General features: G+C 29.8%; 1 long non-coding RNA gene across 1 annotated transcript; it reads right to left on the bottom strand.

The window, feature by feature from the left end:
• Positions 1–13,476: 13,476 nt before the first annotated feature.
• Positions 13,477–16,238, bottom strand: LOC112748147 (uncharacterized). Its single transcript, XR_011873414.1, has 2 exons — positions 15,821–16,238; positions 13,477–14,076 (listed from the first exon to the last, which is right to left on the bottom strand). It is a non-coding gene; the product is annotated as an uncharacterized lncRNA (long non-coding RNA).
• Between the last annotated feature and the right edge of the window lie 8,357 nt (positions 16,239–24,595).

Here is a 24,595-nt window from a genome sequence, read left to right as displayed (position 1 = left end):
AAAGATTGATACATCAGATTGGGATGCATCGATTTTGAGATATTAAATAATGTAGACAAGAAGAGGATGTTGTACTCTTTTTTCCTTAATCATATTTTTATCCCTATTGGATTTTTGTTGACAAGGTTTTTAATGAGGCATTTCTTAAAGGATATACTATTTTTTTCATTAAAATTTTTATCTATTGAATTTTTCTTTAGTAAGATTTTAATAAAATATAATCCTAAATGGACATCTAAAAAAAAGCGTTGTAACATGAATAGATATCCATTTAATGAATTGTGGCTTTCTTCTTTATATGGGGACTTAGTTTTTCTATGATGAAAAGTTCAAGTTCTCAATATAAAGTAAACTTAACGAAATTTGAAAAGTAAATTTTGTACATATATAATCCGAGACAAAATACATATACGGCTAAGTCTATGGTGGCCGCATTTATGGTGGCTAGTGGTGACTGTGAGACACACCTCCAATAAAAAAATGATAAATAGATTTTATTTTATTCTCATTAAATACGGTAATTTTTTCTTTTGTTAATATGCATATAGCATTGCAAATAAATTGATGATCTATGAAAGTTAAAAATGTTAATTTGTTTTAATGACTTTAAAATTTGAAGGACCGAAATTATAGTTATAAAAATCGAACAGACAATCGATCCAACTAAATTATTGGATCATTAAGTTATTGATTCAACTAGTAAGTCACAAATTAAATTGGTTAATTCGGTCATAATTAAATAATTATATAAAATTTAATTTTTTATATTAGATTTTTTTTTCTAATTTATTAATCAATTAATATCTATTATATTATTTAAATATATGTTAAAAAATATTAATATTAATAAATGTCATATAATTATTAACAACAAAAATATGTTATGATTAACAAAAAATTTTTATTTATTTTTAAATAATTATATATAATTAAAAAATAATTAATTTTAAAAAAATAAATATAAAATAAAAAAATTAAATTAATATAAATATTATTTATTAGAATAAAAAAATAAAAAATATCTTAAAATTGCATGACTAAAAAAGTTATTACATAAAATTATTAATAGGGATATGTCTAATAGTTAATAATATATTTATAAAAAACACAATATATTACAAAAAAAATAAATTTAGTCTAGTAATTACAGGGTTTTTTATAACTTGAAGAGAATCACACCCTCTGCTATTGCAATTGAGAATTTTTCAAATTTTCGATCCACTTTACCCAAATTTTGTAATTTTGATTTTTGAAATTTCACAATAATTTATTGATTTCATAAAAATATTAACTAGTAGTTGTTTATTGATTTATAATTATTACGGTGTTTCGTTAGTACATTTATGATCATTACATCTTATCAAACTTTTCTTCTCATAACTTCAAACATGCTACGTTTTAAGTTTGGATTGATTGATAGACCTTAGTCACCATAGTCACCACACTAATGTGGGCACTAGAAACAACACCTACATATACACCCAACAATAATATAAACACTTCTTTCTATATGTACGATGCAACATATAAAAAGTTAATATATATGAATCATTTCAGTAATATTGAGATAATAATATTAGTAAATATTAATATTAAAATTTTTTATTTATATTTTTGATTTTATATTTATTTATTTTTCTTTATTTATTTCACAACAAAATTTAGTGAAAATGTATAGTTGGTACTTAAGCATGCAGACAGCGGTTCCTAGAAATTCGTTAGACCAAACATTATAATATTTTTTTATAAAAAATATTATTTATATATTAAAATTAATTATTAAAATAAATTATTAATATATATATATAGATATATATATTAATTTATTTATAATATTTTATATATTTTAATATATATTTTATAATAATAATGACTGAATTTAATATATACCTAACACTATTATTTTTTTAATACTTGTTATCTGATTTTCGGAATCGGAATATTGTTTTATATCTTATATTTGATTGTTTCCTCATTGTAAGATATGAATAATTTAACTTTGTAAGCCTATATTACTATCCACCACTCCTTTGGTGGGATTCAGATTATTTTTTACAACATACCTTCATTAATTTGTTTTCTTATATCATTTGAATATTTGATGTATTAGAAATTCAATGTATAGAAATAATATATCTAATAAAATTGAATTTGTAATAATGTAAGCGACATATAAAAATAAAACAAATAATAGTATATACTTGAGTTAAACCTTAAAATGGTTTATGAGATTGGTGTTTTGCATTAAAATCGTCTCTGAAATTCTAATTGCACCAATTACGTCTCTGAGATTGAAAAAAATGCACCATATTAATCCCTGACCTATTTTTCATTAACGACGTGATGACATGGCATGATGACATGGACTATAAGTGACACGCAGTGACGGACTCAAAAAATTTTAGAAATGGGAGCAAAAATATATATACTAAAATAAATTTTATTAAATTTTATTAATTATATAAAGATATAAAAATTAAAAAGAATTAGTAAACACTTTTATTCTTAAAATACTATTTATTATTATATATAATTAATAAAAAAAATAACTTTTTATTTCTAAAACTTGAACTTAAAATATTTTAATTAAATTATAGATAATTTGTTATCCAAACTAATTTTTTTATACACATTTAATAATAAAAAACTGAATCAATTGGCACATTAGCACCTAACGATACACTGGTATTTATAATTTGAAATTAGAATTATATATAAATACTAAAAAAAATTAAATCGGTATATGAAAAGTATGTTTATATAAAATAATAGAAACTTAGTTTATAATTTTTTCTTTCTTTTTAAAATAATTAAATTTGTTATATATTTTTTTATTTAATTTTGATATAATGTTAGATGAAAAATTTTATGCATCTGTTTAATTATATATTGTAATTAAAATATTTTTTTATTATTATTTCTAAAAATAAAAAATTTATTTTAAATTATTAAATTAATCAATTTATTTTAAAATTTTATATGCAATATAGGTATATATAATAGAACAAAAGTAAAAAAAACAAGTAATAAGGATGAATAAATTGAGAATAAAATAAAATATATAAAGTCATGAAAAGAATAAAACATTAGATTAATACCTAAACTATAATTGTTTGAATTAAAATTTTCAATTGAAAATATCAAAAGAGAAACAATGAAATTGGAAAATACATATATAGAGTCATGGAGAGCTATATAAAAAATATGGAGAATTTAAAATTTACCTTTTGATGAAGAGAGGATGACCACTAGACAAGAAATAGAAAAAAAAAGTTGAAAATATAAAAATAAGAGAAGGGTTTAATGGAATAAAAGAGTAACGACATAAGGACTAAATTTGATTAGGTTAAATAATAGTCAAAATGATAGAAAAATAAAAAAGTAAATTTAAAACTTTGGCTAATTGAATTTAATTTATTTGTAATAGGATCATTTAAAATTTGAAGTGGATTCACATCATATATAACTATTTTTTAAAAAAAAAATTGATAACACAGTGGGGGCAAGTGCCCCCTCACTGTTGTGCCTAGGTCCGTGCCTGGTGACACGTGTCACTTCATGATTTGGCCACGTGTAATGATATGATGATGTGGTGACCAGTGATACGTGGCATGCTGACATGGATGGTTGTGCCACGTGTCACAATGTTATTTGGCCACGTGTCTAGTTGTGCCACGTGTCGCAACAGTATTCGTCCACGTGTCATCCATTATGCCATCGTTGTATATGCACTAAATTAGTCCCTCACTTTGCATTAAGTGACTCATTTTAGTCCCTGAAATTGAATGTCGTGCACAAAACTAGTCCCTTCACCCATTTTTTCTCATTTTTTTAAATTTAAAATTTTAATATCTTGGATACACTAATTTCAATTCTATTTTTTCATATATCGTTTAAATACAAGTGCTTTTATAAAAAAATTTAAGATTTTAGTTTTAATTATATAATTTTTTTTAATAATTTAACATTGGTAAATTTTGTAATATATAAGTATGTTATTATAAAAAAATTATTATATGATTGATTAGACACATTTTTTTTCATAAAAAAATATGTGTTTTTAACAAGAAATTAATAATTAAAATAAACATTTTTTCTTATAAAATACACGTTTTCGTTATGTATAAATGAGCTAGATTGAAGGAACTTCAAGCACCTTCATTACCACCTTTGACCTCTGCAGTCTAGACGAAAGAGGTCGGAGATAGTAATAAGGGAAGCTTGAAATACCTTCACGTAAACTCCAAGATAGCGACTATTAGAGGTATCCACAAGAAATTTTTTTTTATAAAAGTACTGAAAGAGGTCGGAGATGGTAGTGAAGGTGTTTGAAAAGTCTTCACGTCAACTCTAAGTCGGCGATTAGGGTATTCGCAAGAGAAAAAATATTTTATAAAAACACTTTTATTTGAAAAACATGTGAAAAAATAGAATTGAAATTAATGCATTAAAAAAATTGAGAATTTTGAATTTATCGAAAAAAAATGAGAAAAAACTGGTGAAGGGACTAGCTTGGTGCATGACATTCAATTTCAGGAACTAAAATGAGTCACTTAATGCAAAGTGAGGGACTAATTTGGTGCATATACAACGATGATATAATGGATGACACGTGGACGAATACTGTTGCGACATGGCCAAATAACATTGTGACACGTGGCACAACCATCCACGTCAGCATGCCACGTGTCACTGGTCACCACATCATTATATCATTACACGTGGCCAAATCATGAAGTGACACATGTCACTTACAGTTCACGTCATCATGCCATGTCATCACATCGTTAATAAAAAATAGATCAGAGACTAAAATGATGTATTTTTTTTAATTTCAAAAACATAATTAATACAATTAAAATCTCAGAGACGATTTTAATACAAAATGCCAAGAACCATTTTAGAGTTTAACTCAATAAAACATTCTATATTCAAATATCGAAGTTTGTACACCAATGCCTTAAACAATCAGGCAGAGAGAAAACGTACAATTCAATTAAATCAGGGCTAGCTACTATGCATTCTTGCATTTAATTTTCATTTTGTTGGTCAAAAACTCGTTCATTTATTACATGGATATATAATACACTAGATAAAGAATAATACTACATATCTAAATTTTTTTATAAATTAAATTCAATAAAATTAAATAATAAAATTTAAAATAATATTAATTATAATTAATTTTTATTATATTAAATCAATTTTATTAAATTTAATTAATAAAAAATTTAAATACGTAATATTATTCTCAAATAAAATATAAAAAATGCAGATGAGACGATCTTTTGATTCTTTTCCCCAAAAGAAAAAAAAAAACGAAAAAGGGCTCTTATATCTTCAATATTTATAAGTAGATAGTATTATATTAGATTAGATAGTATTCGATATGTTCTTTTTTTTTAACATTAAAAAGATAAAAAATACAAAACTTTATTTATTTATAAATTAAGAGAATAATTAAAAGGTTGAGCTAAAACTATTAATTATTTTTAAATAAATTATTAAGAATAAATTTAAAATATACTAATAAAAACATAAATTTGATAGATATTTTTCGTGCATTGTTAACTACATACACTAATTTTATTATATATTAATATATAATATTTTTCATAAACGACTTTAAGAAGAGAGATGCATAAAAATTGGTGAGAGAGGACACCATATCAGCAAGTTTGATGTCAAAATGTTTTGAATTTTAGAAATTGAAAAAAAAAATATTGTCACTTCAATTTTGATAATGTCACTCTTTTTCTTTTTTTTTACAATTTTTATGTTCCATATAATGTAAATAATGATGTGAAACGACATTATAAAAAATGGAGAAAAATTATCATATCTATGATGCATAACCTTCTCTTTCTCCCACTTTGAAATTGAAATTCTAGCAATAATGTTGCAACTCTTATTGAATGTAATTTGGTGAATTGACATTTCTTCAATACTTAGAATGAATTTCTGATTCCATGCAAAAAAAAAAAAAAAAAAAATTCAATTGGGGAGCTGATGTTAAACGAAGAAGTATCTAACATTATAACGATAACATTAATTTTCAGAACCACTTTGAAACAACAACTAATGATGCCATTCCAAAATTGACGATTGGTCAAAAGTGTCAAATGAAACTAAATTTTCATCAAGTCCCAAAAAAAATGTGAATGCTTTCTTTCTTTTTTTTTAACATAGGTAGCTCAACACAGTAAAGTGGAGCAGAAAGAACACAGGACAAGAAAAAACAAACATAAACCAAAAAGAAAGCTGTTGTCCGTTGTCATCTCCGGCATTGCCATCAACAACCAAACGGATCAACTCCACACCAATCCTTGTAACTCAAGAAGGACATAATCTTCACTCCTTCAACTGCCTTGTCTCTACCCTCTGAAAAACTCTGCTATTCCGCTCCAACCAGATGTTCCAAATAACCGCACAGAAGCCTATCAGCCATTTTCTTTGCTCAGACTTCCCACCTGCTACTCCAGTCCAACTCTCAAAGAACTCCTTGACTGTTCCCGGAATGACCCAAGCTCTATCAGTAAACGTCAACCATGCACACCACACCTGCCACGTGAACTCACAAGCAAAAAATAAATGATGCACAAATTCTATATCTTTTTTACACAATACACACATGTTGTCATGATGATTAATAATGCCAAGTCTACTCAGCCTCTCCTTCGTGTTTACCCTTCCTACTAGTACAAACCAAGTAAAAAGTTCAACTCTTGGAGGAACTAGGCCTCTCCAAATGGAGCTTGTAAAGTTGTAGCTCGTGATGTCAGCTGAGAGAGTCTCTTTTTGTAGCACCTGCACAAAAGAATTAGTAGAAAAAACTCTATTTTTATCAAATTTCCATACAACTGAATCCTCTCTATTACCCGATAACTTTACAACCCGTATCCGGTCGTGAAGATGATTGAGCAACTCTAACTCCCATTGGAAGAGTTCCCTCCTCCATTGGAAGTCCCAAATCCACTCTAACCCATCCCAAAACCCACAGTCCCCTATTACGGATCCTTACTGATTTGAAACAGAGAAGAGCCTCGAAAAACAATCTTTCAAAGAGCCATCTTGTAACCAAACATCCTCCCAAAAATGGATTTTTTTGCCATTTCTCACTTCCATGGACAGGCCCCGGATCATCATATCTCGAACCTGTTGCTCTTTAATATTAAGCTGGCAAATATCTTTCCATGGCCCCCCTCTAGATGGCAACGGTTGGTTTGACAACATTACCGTTGGGTCCAACTGATTACAAGAGCAAACAATCTTCTTCCAAAGCGGGCAGTCCTTCTTAGAAAAACGCCACCACCACTTGAACAGAAGCGATGCATTCCTAATTAACGCATCTCCCACCCCCAAGCCACCTAGCTTTTTCGGAGCTTGAACTACCTCCCATTTCACCAGTGGTATCCCATTATTCCCATCTTCTTTACTCCACAAGAACCTTCTTTGAAGCCCAATGATCTTCTCTGCAACCCCCTTTGGCATCTTATACAAGCTTAGGTAGTAAACCGGCAGGCTTTTGAGAACAGATTTTATGAGGATCAATTTACTCGCTTTGTTGAGAGATCTCGCTTTCCACAAGCTCAGCTTGTCTTCCACCTTGTCTATGATTGGTTTCCAGGTCTTCACTAACCGAGGATTCGCCCCAAGGGAAATTCCTAAGTACCTGACCGGTAAAGTCGCTTCGGCACATCCTAGCAAACCACACATATTTGTCACCCATTCCTTCTCACAATTGACTGAAATCAGGTTCGACTTTTCAAAATTGATACTCAGGCCAGACATTAGCTCAAAGCAGCGCAGGAGCCTCTTGTAATTCACTAAAGTCTTCGTTTCCTGTGGACAAAATAAGATGGTATCGTCTGCAAATTGAAGATGCGACAATTCTACATTGTCCCTTCCCACCAGCAGTGGGGAAATTCTGCCATTTCTAACCGCCTCCCCCACCATCCTGTGCAGAACGTCAACAACAAGAACAAACAGGAAAGGAGAGAGATGATCGCCTTTTCTGAGGCCCCTCTCCATCTTGAACGGCTTGGTTGGTGACCCATTGATCAACACTAACATAGATGCTGTAGTCACACATTCCTTCACCCAGGTCCTCCACCTAATACCAAAACCCATCTTCTGAAGCACTATATCCACAAAGCTCCATCTCACTCTGTCATAGGCTTTCTGAAAGTCCAATTTAATAATTGCCACTTCCTTCTTCCGCAGCTTAAGCCAATGGACCGTCTCACAAGCAATGAGGGCACCATCGTGTATTTTGCGGCCCTTTACAAATGCAGACTGAGTCTCCCCCACTAGATGTGGCATCACTGATCGCATTCTTCTTACTAGCACTTTGGATATCACCTTATAGAGACAGCCAACCATACTAATCGGCCTTAAGTCTTTGATTTCCTTGGCCCCCACAAATTTTGGAGCTAACGCCACCCAAGTAACATTTGCATCTGCTGGTAGCTTTGCATTCTGGAAAAAGCCCAACACAGCTGCAGTAAACTCCTGACCAAGCTCGTCCCAGCATTTCTTTATGAAGTTCATATTATAGCCATCACTACCTGGAGCTTTACTGGACTCACAATCCCACACTGCCTCTCGTACTTCCTTCGTCGATGGCATTACCTCTAACACTGTTGCCTCTTCTTCAATAATCTGCTTAACCAGCCCATCACAAATTCCAACCAAAGGGGCATGCTCCTGCCTATACAGCTCTTTATAAAAACCCACAATCGCAGCCTTTATTCTGGCCTGATTCCGTACTAATCTTCCATCCAACACTAGAGAGTCGATTCTGTTGTTCCTCCTTCTTGCCGATGCTAGATTATGGAAGTACCTAGTGTTCTTATCCATATCTCTAGCATGCTTAGATCTGGACATCTGTTTCCAATGCATCTCTTTTCTGACATACCACTTCGCACAGCAAGTCACCAGAGCCTTACGTCTAGCCTCCATTATTCCGTCATGACTACCAGCACTAACCCTATCATCAATCTTCTTAATCTCTTCCTCAAACTTCTTTATCCTGTTGTCCATGTCCCCAAAATTATCCCTATGCCATCTCCTGAGCGGTTCTGTCAACGCCTTCAACTTGTTTGTAAATATGCCACCTCCCAATTTTCTCCACTCATCCTTTACCAATGTCAGAAACCCTTCATGTGTAAACCAGGAATCTAAACTGCGAAAAGGTCTTGGGTCCGCACAGATACTAGAATCTTCTAAAATCAAAGGGCAATGATCTGATAGGCCTCGCGGTCCTCCTTTCAACCGGGTATCTGGGAACTCCTCAAGCCACTCCAAACTGACCACAATCCTATCAATGCGGCTACAAGATCTACCTCGAAACCAAGTGAACTTCCTGTCAGTTAACGGTAAATCGACTAGCTGTAAATCTTGTACCCATTCCTTAAAATCCTCCGCAGATGCCGGTAGGCTAGTAGCTCCTTTCCTTTCTTCCAAATGTAGTATCTCGTTAAAGTCTCCCATGAAGCAAAACGGAACCTGACATAGACCTACCATGTAGCTTAACTCCTCCCACATCACCAGTTTCTCACTCCGAACATGTGCACCATACACCAAGCAAATAGCACATTTGAAATTACTTTTTGTCAGCAAACCTTCAATGCACAGCCACCATTCCCTTAATAACAGTTCATTCTTGTAAATAAGACATTATCCCACATTAATAATAAATCACCCGATGTACCGACAGATTCCACAAAATCCCATTCCACTGAATCACAGCCCCACAAGCGTGCTACATCATACCTAGACACAACCTCCCTCTTGGTTTCAATCAAACCTAGCATATTCAATCTATATTTTTTTCTTCAACTCTTTCACCATACTCCACTTACCATGCCTTCCTAGGCCTCTAACATTCCAACAACTATAAATCATTTAAAAAATTTTTTACACACCTTGTGATGTTGTTTTGGCCTGCTCCTCCTAGCTTTCTCTTTTTGTTTTGCCTGCTTTCTTTTTGCTGTGATTGCTTCATTCTGACTTTGTAAGATCGCCATAATATCTTCTTCATCATCATAAAAAACTGCACCTGACTCCACTGCTAATTTCAATGTTTCCTTGTTCTCTACTATCTGACCTGTCTGCAAGCCCTTCTGATCATAATCTGGTGGTGTATTATCAATATCTGTCTCAGAACCAGCATCCTCATTATCCCAGTTATTCATATTGTCTTGACCCACACCTTCCACTTTCCGTCCATGTACAGACTGCCCGCTTACTTCATTAACCAAACTCTCCACTTCCGGTTCGTCATCCAATGGAGCTAGTGGTTTTTGTCCCACCGTTTTCCCAGCTCCTTCACCGGCGCATTGTACCAGGGCAAGGATTCGTTCCTCTACTTCCCCGCCAGGCCAGCCAGGAGCGCCGCCAGGACAGTCGGCAGTGGCTTTCCTCGACGCAGAGTGAAGCGCGCAGTCCCGGTTATCCACCGCATCCACCACGGGAAGCGACGCGCGGCTGGTCTCATTGAGAACGCCCCTGGTCGAGTCACCTTCATACAACTTCGATCCAGGAGTGGAGGGAGGTAGCTGACCCTGACCAGTCCCGCGTCATTGCTGCTGGTCTGCCCTACCCTGCTTCTCTGACCCGGATCCACGAGCCCACTGCTGACCCGGTCCGTCCTCGTCTCCGCTTTCTACATTCTGGCTTCTCTCATCAATGTCTCTAGGCCCAGATCCGCTAGGAGACACGGAGCCCAGCCCAGCCTCATTTCCGTCCCTTTGTTGGACTTGCACTCCACTCAGCTTGCCTTGGCCCTCACCTACATGGAGCATTTGGACTCCATTCAGCAGCCCATCAAACCAAAGTTCTTTCTCAAGCCAAAGGTTGAATGCCCCAACAGCTGCTTCCCGTTATTACTAACCTTGTGGGCCTCTCTCCTTTGTACAAACCCATTTGTCCCATCTCCACCGTTAAAATTCCTTAGCTGTTTGGACCCACTTCTTATTCCAGTGCATATCTGTGTAACCGTTTTCTCTTATTCACACTCTATACACTCATCAAAATCCCCCAAAATCAGCATTGTCATTAACACCCTTAAATTTGACCTGATCCGTCATTTGTTGTCCCTTCATTTCCATTAAATTTTTTTGATTGCAATCATTCAAAAAAATGTCTGTTGTGACCATTGTACCCTTGTCTTCACTACCGTCATAAGCTCGTGTTCTGATTAGGTCAACCGCTGGATCACACATTGCTGCCGTCAACAATATTTCTCCGCCTTGTGAACTAGCATTTGCACATATTGACTTCACGCTTGCGTCTTCCAAAAAGCATTCATCTTCATATATTGCATGCCCTATTTCCTTCACTAAAATATCAAAACCACTAGTTCCAACCGTGATATGAATCCTTTTCTTGATATCGTCAAAGACACAAGTATCAATTAACACTCTCCCAACACTGAAGGATAATGCAGACTTCGTCACATCATCGCATTTGATTACTTTACCCCATAAACCGCCTATTATGTTGAACGTCTCCACTGACCAGACATGTAAAGGCACTCCATGGCATTCTAACCATACTCTTCTAGTCTCACTACGTTCAGATTCCTCCTACCTCCAAACCCTATAAAAGAATTGTAAGAAGCTATTCATTTTGAAGGTAAACGCTTCCTCCGCATTCTTCACCGAATCGAACAGTAGAGCTTTGTACACATCAAGCTCTCTCACTTCAACAACATGGGGAAAGTTGTTGACGATGGCTCTCCGTAAAGCTTTGAAGTCCATCGGTCTTGTGGTTCCACCTACTAAACTCCTTAAGAGCCAAACGAAATTCTCTTTTGCTACTGGCACTTCAACCTTTTTCGTCCAACCCTTTCCGTGGTTATCCTTGACTGGTGTTATCTTCTTAATTTCTTAAACTCTTGTAGAACTTTCACCCTTCTCGAGCTGTCTGGTCTCCGCCTCAGATCTTGCCAAATCCCCTTTGCATCCTCCAGTGTTCTCTCCTCCCATAGCCCTTTTGTATTTGGCTTCACCTACGTAGATAACCTTCCCCCTTATCCTTGTATGATGCATCTCGGCTATGGCCTTCATCGCTCCCCCTTTTGTTGTATACCGTATAAAAGCAAACATATACACAGAACCATTTTTCAGCTTTCGACCCAGATAGATGTCGTTAATTCGTCCTGTCCAATGGAACAAGTGAAATAATTCCTTCTTTGAAACATCATTCGGTAGATTGTTGACAAAAATTGAAAAGGAAACGTTTTCCAAACGTTGGTACTCTTCTCGATTCCAAATCCTAGGATCTCGTTTCTGAAAATTTCTAGTTCTACCCCACTCAGTGTCCCCCCCTCTCTCTCTCATCTCTAATGATGAATTTGATTAGTTAACTTATGAACCGACTGCTTCCTTTCTTATTTTGAATCTCCTTTAATTTGGCTGAAATAAATAATTATACCCTTTTAGCCGATTTAGTTTCAAGCATGTAATTACTATTATTGTTTTTTTTTTACCAAGGATAGGAGATTCGAACTCGTAACCTCTTAATTGAGTATGGAGAGACTATGTCATTTAAGCTATTACTCACGATTATTATTACTCTAAACTAAAGAAGAAAAATAAATGAAAAATAGGATATTAGATGTATAAAAAAACGAAGAAGAAGAAATCGATGATGATAAAGATTTATTACTAATTACAAATGATAACTTATATGTGGAAGTGCAAGTGACATTTCACTTATGTATGGGAATGGATCCTCTCAAATTTTTTTTAAAAGAATGAAATATAATCTCTAATTTTTAATATTTTTTCTCATATTTTTTTAGTCCTACCAATAAAATGTATAATAAAAAATCACATTTCATTCTTTCAAGTAAAAAATATATTAAGAGGATCCAATTCCCTTATTCATTTGACATTACACATTCGTAAACAAGATCTCGCGTATTCATTCATGGCACGATCATCTGGTACAAGAAATAAAATTTTTTAAATAAATAATTAATTAATTATATAAAAGAAAAAGCTAATCTTAACTTTCTTCTTAAATTTGAGAAATATGCATGAGATCATATATTTAAACTATATGGTAATTATGGGATTTTTTAAAATAAAAAAAAATCATTTCCAAAAACACGTCATTTCAACTTTAATTTCCAGAATGCGTTTTTTAGGATGAGTTCACCCAAACTTTCAGCGAAATTTCACTCAAATTCTCCCTAAAAATTTGGTTGAGAATGAAATTCAAATTTTTAAACCATTATCATTGTCTTTAATGGTATATAAGAGTATACAAAAATATACAAACAACAAACATAACTTTTTCAATATCGCTGGTGCTAATGACAACTATTATCATCGTCTCCATAAATATACAGGTATACAGAAATAAGTAGGGGTGGGCATGGTTTGGATTTTTAAAAATCCAAACTGGATCCACTTCAGAACCAGTTTTATGGTTTAGAAAACCAAACCAGAACTGGATTGAAGAGCAAAACCGGTTCTAAACCGGTTTGAAAAAACAAAAACCGGTTCTAAACCGGTTTTAAAATTTAGATCCAGTTTTATTTACAAACCGGTTTTAAATCTGGTTTTACTTGCAAAACCGATTTTCAATCCGGTTTTTTTTAAATCCAAATCTAAAATCCGGTTTTTTTTATAAAATCCAGTTTTAAACCAGATTTTTGGTAACCAAAAATCCAGTTTTAAAACCAGTTTTTGAAAATCCAGTTTTAAAACCAGTTTCTTCAACCAAAAATCCAATTTTTAAAACTAGTTTTCAAAAATTCAATTTTTAAACCAAATATTTTAACAAAAAATCCACTTTTAAAACCAATTTTTAGAAATTCAATTTTTAAACCATAATTTTTTTAAAAAGTAAAATTAATACTAAAGTCATTTTAAAGTGTATAGGTTTATTACAACTAGAATTTGGTTCTTTATAAATCTAATGACAATAACTAATCTATATAACATTTAATCATTCTCAAGACATCAAAAGAATACCACCAAAATATCTCTCTAACAAAATATCAAAAGATGCCAAATTGCCAACAAGATCATCAAACAACCACAACCTTTGAGGAAAATATATCTGCAAATAACAAAATATACCTTTGTCATTTTAAAACAAATCTTTGAATGAAAGTATTAAACCAAATGAGAATATTAAGCATACCTAGTCATCATCAATATTAAACCTAGTCATCATTAAGAATATTAAGCCTTCACCCCTACATGTCTCAAAATAATGGCAATCTACCTCTTTCGGGATACATACTGCATCAAACCATAACCTTAGTCTCTAAAAAGCTTCATCCTTAATAACATACAGTCTATAAACTTGTTCTTCAACTCTATACTATCTTGTGTTAAGGCAACTACTCCAATGGGTTGCTCATTTTGTTTAAGGTCAATCCTCGCATGCTACTCATTTTTCGATTTTGAACACGTCAATTATTAAGTTATGCAAGTAAAAAATGTCTAAAAAATAAGATGTCTACATATATACCTGATGAATATTCCAATCGTAGAAAAAGAATGTTTCTAATGAAAATAATTTCTAAAAAAAAAATTAGAGCGCTAAATATAATTATTTTTAATCTTAATTGTCATCGAATAATCTTGAAATATAACACTAATTATATGCACACTTGCACACCATTAATTACTTCATACTTTGTATCTTATGTTACATTATTATATTGATACATTGTTTATGGCTAAGTTGGAGACTTTACTAACAAAATCAAACTCATGCAACAAACAAACCAATCCCAATGAAGCTAAGAACACTGTGACAGGACCAAGCATCCACAGCATCAAAGGAACACTAACACAAAAAAATCTACTCCCAATTAGAGCGAATGGGTTGCTGTGTCAGCAGTAACAACAAACCTTCAACAAGAATTTTGGAATTTTAGAATTTTGACTAATCATATCCTACTATCTACACCTGCCTGCACTAACCAATACAGAGAGACAAAACACAACCAGTTTTGGAATTGTTTAAGGCACTGTGCAGATGAGACAAGCCCTGTTGAAGAAATCATGACCACCATAAAGCCATTTTTTCAGAGGAATCAGATTATATAACTTATTGTTATTGTTATAAATCATAATATCATTTATGCTACATTCTACTGAATTTGAATCCAATATAAAAGGTGAGTTGTTACCAAATCTCACCTTATTAGTAATGATGAATGAATCTATAAGAGTGAATTGAAATATAGGTTTTGGTGTGTTGGGAAATGAATCTATAAGAGTGAATTGAAATATAAGAGCAATCATATTTCTACTGTCAGAAGTTTAATATTTTATTTTCTAAGAGCAATCATCTCATATAAAAATATGCCTATGCCAAATCATAGTTATTTTAAACATGAAAAGATCCAACTCCAACAAAGGAACCCACACTTATAACACTTGAATTTATTCGTTTGTTTGTTTCAATGGAAAAATGTGTTAGGCCAAAATCCACTCTGTTGATTAGCATCTCCAAATACATGTGGCTGATCCACATTAGCACCACTCATCAAATTGACAAACCAATTTTCCTTATAACATTAGCATTCAATCATCACAATATAAAATCACATATTCAGAAGATCAATTAAACATTCGCCACAACATAATCAAGCACAAATCCAGCAATACAAACTCAACCAATACAGCTTCATAATTTCAGTTTATATATCATATGATTGAGCTTCTAACTACCCTAACCCTTATTCTTAGTAGCTAATTTCTCTTAGTATAATTCTCTTGGTCTTAAATCACAAAGAACCTGGAAATTAATCAAACTTAATAAAATAAAATGGAAAATGGACAAAAACCTGGAACAGAAAACTAGAACAGGGGCTACTGCTTGTTCTGCTTGTGCTGGAACTGTTTGTTCTGCTTGTGCTGGAACTAGATTCAGATATGTCCCACACTATGACAGAAATTGTAGAGTTGATTGATAAGCTTGATACAATGAGTCAGCGACGGTGAAGAACTGAAGATGACGGCGGAGAAGACCAAAGGCAGAAGAAGAGAAACAGAGCTGAGACCCGTTCAACGTTGAATGAGACGATGCCAGTTTTCTGCTCCGGTGCCGGCTGCGGTGGAGAGTGGAGACTCCCCGGTCGAAGGAGATGAAGCGAAGGAGTAGAAGAGGAGAGTGGAGACTCACCGAATCAGAAATCCGAAATTAGGGTTTTTTTAAGATTTGGATCTTAATGTGGATCTGGATCTGGATCCGGATTTAAAACCATTTAAATGGATTGGATCAAAAACTAAATTATAAAATAAATATAATTTGGTTTGGATTTTTTTTGGTTTAAAACTGGTTTTTTTTAAATGGTTTGGTTTGGATTTGGATTAAAATCCAAAATTTGGATTTTTTTGCCCACCCCTAGAAATAAGCATATTTAACCAGAATTTTTTCTATTATAAGTAAAAATACTGTCATTGTTAATTTTTTAACTTTTTTTCTCACCTAATTTGATATTTATAAAAATACATAATGAACTTTGTTAGAGATTCAGACAAAACTCTATTAAAATAATTTTTAATTTATTCCAAAAAAACCCGCAATTATATAACAATAATAAGAATGAAAAGAAAATAGAAAGTAAAAGTATGAATATATACCTAATTTGTCTTCAATGGATTTGGACAAAGCACAAGCTACAATGCAGTGAGAATCATCGTTAAGATGAAAGGATGTCAAATGATGTATACAATCGCTTATACATAGACCTAGGCACAGTGCCAAAAAAAACGGATTTCGTTTTTGTAAAGCGCATTTCAAGACACATTTGCCATGACAAATAAGTTTTTTAAATTTAAAGTCCGGCTCAAAATTTTTTGTTGTAGCAATATTTTCGCCTTGTACCAATACTAGCATAGTTATAACCACTATAGCAACAAAATTTTTCATGTCACAAGATGATGCCATAGCACTTTCTTAACTTTCTTATTGGCTGTAGCACTAATTCTAATTTTTTGGTTGTTTGAATGCTAGTGACATGTATGTACTCAATTTATAGGTGGACAAAGGTATATCTTTTAATAACCTTTTATTGTTATTTATGTAAAAAATTAATTAGTATAAATGGCAATAAATATTTTTAAGAAATGAATTAGCTTTGTGAATTGAACAAATTAATATCCAGATATTTTTTTCTATTTATGTTTTCTATATCTAATATCATTGTGTGCATATAAAAAATTAGTCACAAAATCAGTCATTTGTATAAAATACATGTTATAATATAAAATATATTAAAAATGAGTTAAATTATACATATATTTATCGGTAATGTTAGGGAGACAATATTTGAAGTTACCTTATATAACATAACATCCATAATTGGTTTAATTACTCTATTAGTCTCTATAGTTTGGTAAAATTTTCAATTATGTTCCTATACTTTTTTTCCTTTTAATTGGGTTCCTGTAACAAATTTTTTTCAATTGAGTCCCTATACTTTTTTTTCCCTTTTATTTGAGTCCCTGCACCAATTTTTTTTAGTTGTGTCCCTATACAATTAAACCAATTACTACTAAAAGGGACCTAATTAAAAGCAAAAAAAAGTATAGCGACCTAATTGAAAATTTTGCAAAACTATAGAGACCAATAGAGTAATTAAACCTCCATAATTTTATGCATATAATATTCGTAATTACATACTTAGTACATCTAAAATTACACAATTATTCTAGCGACAATTAATAATGAATTTTAAATAAGGCAAGTTTGGGATATTTTTTATTGTTTTTCAAATATTATTCTAATATTTATATACAAATACATGATAACTGATCCGATTTGATGAGTATGTCTAAAATGAGCATAACAATTACGTATTTATTGAATATGCCACATTTATATAGACCATTAGATTTTATTATATGTAAATCAAATGTTAATATAAAAGAAGAACATTGATGAATTTTAATAAATACAGAATATCCTAGTACATTAAAAAATACTTTAAATGACAATACTTTAATACATAATATTTTAAATGGTAACAGAATATTTTATTCTTAAATAATTAAATATGAAATATATAAATACAAAAAATATAAGTATTTTTTATTCGTTAAGGGTAATTATTATGCAAGAATTTTTTATAATTTTAAAAAATTATATTGAAATGATATTTTAAAATATAACATAAAAATATAAAATAATTAAAATTTTATTTTATATTACTTCACAAATAATTAGATTATTATATTCAAAATTTATTAACTAACTACTTTTCTTAAAAATATTATTATATAATATAATTTTTCATCAAAATATTTTAAAATATAATTTATTTAAAATATTATATATAATACATAAAAATATTAACTTTTTTATTTTTTAAATTAAAAAAAAAAACAGAATAAATAATATAATTTTAAGTATATGCCTATCACATTATATATTTATTTATATTAATAAGACCTAAACTAATAAAATTTACAAAATTAAAAATATTAAAACTGTATGCAAAATCAGAGCTATTGCAGAAATATAATCACATAAATATAATGTTTCCTTTTATACCTCTTCCAACATAATATATATATATATATATATATATATATATATATATAGATATATATATATATACTATCTTAATTAAAATACAGATAAGTTATTATATATAAGGTTAAATTACATAGTTGGTCTCTACACTTTCAATGAAATTACAAATTAGTCTTTACACTTTAAAAGTTTATAATTGAATCCCTAAAGAGAATTAAAATTTGTAATTTAGTCCCTACCATTCAAAAAGTATTTGATTTAATAGAATATTCTCAACATATTCTCTATTTTAAACATGTGAGCTGCACATGTTTAATAACAGGGACCAATTTACAATTTTAGTGAAAGTATGGGGACCAACCGTGTAATTTAACTATTTGAAAATGACAAAAAAAATTTTAGGCTATCTAAACCCACCTCGCCCCTCTCCAGCTCTCTCACTCTCACTTTCTCACTTTCCAAATCGATACCCCAACTCCAGCGCTCTCTGTTTCTCACTTCTATGGGTGTTCAAATCCAACCCGATCTAAATTAAACCGCTCATCCAATCCAATCTAAACTGAAAATCGATTGAAACCGCACTAATTCGGATTTCGGATCTACTTTTTACAATGGATCCAATCTAATCCAAACCACACAATGTGTTATAATATTATTGTTTTATTATTATATTTACAATTATACTTATAACATATTCAATCTGTTATATATTTTTATATTTTTTATGTATTATTATTATTTAATAAATATTTTATGTTCAAAATATGATTTATTTATTTATTTTAACTAACCTATAATTTTATTTCTATTGTTACGTGATCGTTGGTTTTTTAAGATATTGTTAAGACTTGTTATGTCATTGTTGGTTTTTAAAATTTGATGTTGAGACTTGTTATATATATTTAATTTTTTAATTTACAAAACCACAAATTCAATCCAATCCAAACCGCTCAAAATTAGATCAAATTGGATCAGATTTTTTAAAAAAAAATCATCCAATCCAAACCGCACCGCAAACACCCCTACTCACCTCGATTCACCGTCGTCATGCCAGATCCACCGCATTTGTGCTCACGGGTCGGGTCTCGCCTCCTTCCTCCAACTCACCTCTCTCATCCAACGACTTTTTCTTCTCTTCCAATCGCGATACTGAACACCGATAAATGAAAGAAAATAATTCCAATCCCAAACATGCTCAAAGCGAACAATTCAATGTCAATGGCAACGGAGGTGAGAGGCACGGCAATGGTGAGCCGAGGTGATAAAGAGCGCTGGGGTTGGGGTACCATTTTGTAAAGTGAGAAAGTGAGAGTGAGAGAGCTGGAGATGGGCGAGATGGGTTCAGATAGTCTATGGAGTTTTTGGTCATTTTTAAATAGTTAAATTACACGGTTGGTCTCTATACTTTCACTAAAATTGTAAATTGATCCCTATTGTCAAACATGTGCCGCTCACATGTTTAAAATAGGAATATATTGAGAATATTTTGTTAAATCAAACACTTTTTAAACGGCGGAGACTAAATTGTAAATTTTAATTTTTTTTAGGGACCCAATTATAAATTTTTAAAGTATAGAAACCAATTTACAATTATACTAAAAGTATATGACTAACTGTGTAATTTAACTTATATATAATTACACCTATATATATATGGATTTGTCTTAAAAAATAGAAAAAATAAATTATATTATTTATTTAGTTTTAAAAAAAAAAGAAAAAACAAAAAGTTAATATTGCCATGTATTATATATATTTTTTAAATAAATTTATTTTTACAAATATTTTAATAAAAAATTATATTATATAATAATATATCTAACAAAATAATTAGTTAATAAATTTTAAATATAATAGTTTATTTTTTTGTTAAATAATATAAAATAAAATTTTATTATTTTATAACTATATTGTAGTTTAAAATATTATTTTAATATAATTTTTTAATATTATAAAAAATTTCTTGTATGATAATTAATTTTAATGAATAAAAAATACTTATTTTTTTGTATTTATCTATTTTATATTTTTTGAAACAAAAAACTTCCACCATTATATAATAATTTTTTTATATATTAAATAATTATAACAATATAATAACATTAAAATCAGATAACATATTAAATTTGTTACAATAAAACTAAGAATTATGTATTTTATTCTTAAATTTAACAAAATATATTTTTAATAAATTATATATGATGAAAGATATTTTGTGAAAGATATTTGTATACAAATTTTTTATATATATAAAAGTCTGGTTAAGTTAGAGAATAAAAAATTTAACTAGAAAAAAAATAATCAAAAATAATAAAAAATAAAATATGATCTTATTATAGATATATAACTATAAATATTATATATATGAAACTATAAATATTAAATTTAAAAAATAATTTTAAATTATTATTTACTAAATATTATTACAAAATAAATAGAAATAAGAAAGACTAGAAGAGAGAGTCCTGAGGTGGCACATATATTAGAAAGTTTAAAAAAAGAATATATACCAATTTTATGTCGGTCACTATTACATATACGCATATAATACATATACATAGTTAATATATATTATTTATTCAATTTTTCAAAAAACAAATAAGAAAATAATATTTCATGTATTATGTATATTATTTTAAATAAACTATATTTTGACAAATATTTTATAAAAAATTATATTATATAATAATATTTAAAAAAATTGTTAATAAATATTAAATATAATAATCTAATTATTTATCAAATAATATAAAATAAAATTTAATTATTTTATACTTTTATGTTACAGTTAAAAATATTATTTTAATATAATTTCTTAATATTATAGAAAATTTTTTCAATAATAATTAATTTTAATGAATAAAAAATATTTATATTTTTTGTGTTTATATATTTTATATTTTTAATTACGTAAGTTTGATTAGTTTAGGCCTTACTAATATAAGTAAATATATAATATGATAGGCATGTATTTAGAATTATATTATTTATTCTATTTTCTAAAAAAATTAAAAAAAATGAAAAAGTTAATATTTTTATGTATTATATATAATATTTTAAATAAATTATATTTTTAAAATATTTTGACGAAAAATTATATTATATAATAATATCTTTAACAAAAGTAGTTAGTTAATAAATTTTGAATATAATAATCTAATTATTTTTCAAGTAATATAAAATAAAATGTTAATTATTTTATAATTTTATGTTACACTTTAAAATATTATTTTAATATAATTTTTTAATATCATAAAAACTTTTTGCATAATAATTAATCTTAATAAATAAAAAACTCATATATTTTGTATTTATATATTTTATATTTAACTATTTAAGAATAAAAGCTTTTGTTGCTATTTAAAGTATTATGTATTAAAGTATTGTCATTTAAAGCATTTATTTATGTATTAGGATATTTTGTATTTATTAGAGTCTATCAATACTCTTCTTCTATATTAGCCTTTGATTTTTATCTAATAAAATTTAATGGTCTATATAAATGTAGCACATCCAATACTAAGTACATAATTGTTGTGTTCATTTTAAACATACCCTAATTAGATGATTGATTTTTTTGTGCACATGTTATTTTTTAAATTTAATTATTCTATTGATCATTGTAATTTTATCAAATTTACAATTAGATTTTTATACTTTTTTTCTTTTCATTTAGGTTCATTCATTATTTTTAATTTTGTAGTTAAATCTTCTTTATGTCAAAAATATTAAAATATAATTATAATATGTATTCTACTTTTAGTTATGAATATACTCTCTTTTATTTTTAGTAGATTCAAGCATTTCTTCGTCTTACTCTCACTTTTGATATTTTTGTTTGTGCGAAATTTTGTATTTTGACCTGTTCAAATGTGTGTGTTTTATTTTTTTGTTTTTTCTTAAAATTTTCCTTATCTTTACATCGAAAAAAATTCTAAAAAAATGGATGTTGTAAGTATTATAACCTAGCTTAATATATTTTAATGGATTTTGTTGTAACTTGTAATGATGCAAATGTAATTTTTTTATATAAAAATCCAATCTTTCTTAAGTATTTTTGAAATATTGATTTTGAAGATGTAAGTAGAGATAGGGCAATTCTTACTGCGATTAAAATTATTACAATGAAATTGTTTCTTCATCTTATCCAATTAGCAATTACCATAATATTCAGTGTTCATACTCACTAAAACATATTTATTATAAATGTTGTTATTGTTTAAATTATTAGTGGTGGTGTTGTTATTAGTATATACCAAGTATGTGTCTCGTGTTAAAGATCTTGCGGATCAAAAATGATCCTGTTGATAACAAAAAATAAGTTATAGAATCTTGAATATTTATAACTCTATTTATTATTTTATTATAGTTCAATTATTTCGGTTAAATTAAGATTGAACTTTTAAATCGGGTAAACTAATAAGTAGAGTAATTCAATGATCGATTCAATTTCTAAAAGCTTACTTATAACATTGTATTTCAATGTGTATATTATATTGGGACTTATTTTAGTGTACATATAGTTTTTTTACATTGGTTAGTATGTTTTATAGATAATACATTTATACGGATTGAATTACAACCATTTAATAATTTATATTATTTCACATAAATTCAATGATACACGTTTATTAATTTAACTTACTTCTTTTTATTTTATCTTATTACCTACTTTATTTTTTTTGTTTCCCACGGTATCCCCAACCCGACAGGTCAAGGACTAATCCGTCGCGGTACTGAGCTCTATTTAAGGGTTTGCCGCTGGCCAATGGGTTGCTGCATGCATAAGGCGGGATTCGAACCCCCGACACTTGCTTAAGCGGCCTAGTGAGCTAACCACTAGACCAACCCAACTTGGTTATTACCTACTTTATTTTTTTTTTTTGGTTACCCACGGTATCTCCCAGCCCGGCAGGCCAAGGACTAATCCGCCGCGGTACTGAGCTCCATTTAAGGGTTTGTCGCTGGCCAATGGCCAATGGTTATTACCTACTTTATTTTATTATAGGCCTACTACACATACAAGTTTTTTTGGCTTACAAGTTATAAAAGTAGGGTCAAGCCCAACAATAACAACCCTTACATATGCAAGTATTTAAACACACACTAATTCAATAGTTTCAATAGTGCGTTCACTTACCATTATGAAAGACGGTTCTTCTTTTTCCTCGATCAAAACCCCAACCCTAAAGATTGAAATGACGCTCGAAATCTCTCAAGAAACTGTCAAAATCGTCGCCAAAACTCGAGGAAATCAATCTTGTAGAATTTCATTTCCCTTCTTATTTGTGCTCTAAACTCTTGTAGAAAAACCTGCAACTTTTGAATAATCTTTGTAGAATTTTGCAGCATCTTTAAGCATGTTAAAAGTCATCTCAACCTTCGAAACAAACTGCTCATCAACATCGCACAAAAATTACAAAATACACCAAAAATAGTCCACTATACACCATATTAAAACTAGGATAAACTATATAATGCAACTACAACTATAGAATCATCATAAAAAATAACAAAAATAAGATTCAGAATTCATCATCAAACAGATACTAAAACAATTCAACTATAGAATCATAAACGATAAACAAACTATATTATCTAGATTCAAACCACACATCACTACTTGATTCGATTCAAAACAATAATACAAATTCACCCTCGTTCAATTGAAAATGTCAGAACCTGTACATACACTGAAAAGTCCCTTCAATACACCAAAATATTTCTGATTTACACCGAAAAATCTAATATACAATGCAATAGATTCATGAGAACTACTACATTATATTCAATTCAAACAATCAACGATGAAGAGCAATTTTCACAAGCAAGGTTCACAACATTATTTACCTACATAATCATAAACTACTAACGAAAACATTAACTGGAATTGTACCACACCTTAGGCGCTTCATTAGAATCAAAACAATAATCCACTCTGCTCTGGTTTAGTTGACAATCTGAACTTGAATCATTCATTATCTTCAAAATGATTTCGGAGCTTGATTTCAAAAATAAACATAGAAAACGAAGAAAATTAAGAAAAACGAAGAAAGAGAACGCACGAAAATGACGAAAGAGA

The sequence above is a fragment of the Arachis hypogaea genome, chromosome 2, assembly GCF_003086295.3.
Source record: "Arachis hypogaea cultivar Tifrunner chromosome 2, arahy.Tifrunner.gnm2.J5K5, whole genome shotgun sequence".
In the NCBI taxonomy this organism is placed as follows: domain Eukaryota; kingdom Viridiplantae; phylum Streptophyta; class Magnoliopsida; order Fabales; family Fabaceae; genus Arachis; species Arachis hypogaea.
This window is presented reverse-complemented; position numbering and strand designations above follow the sequence as displayed.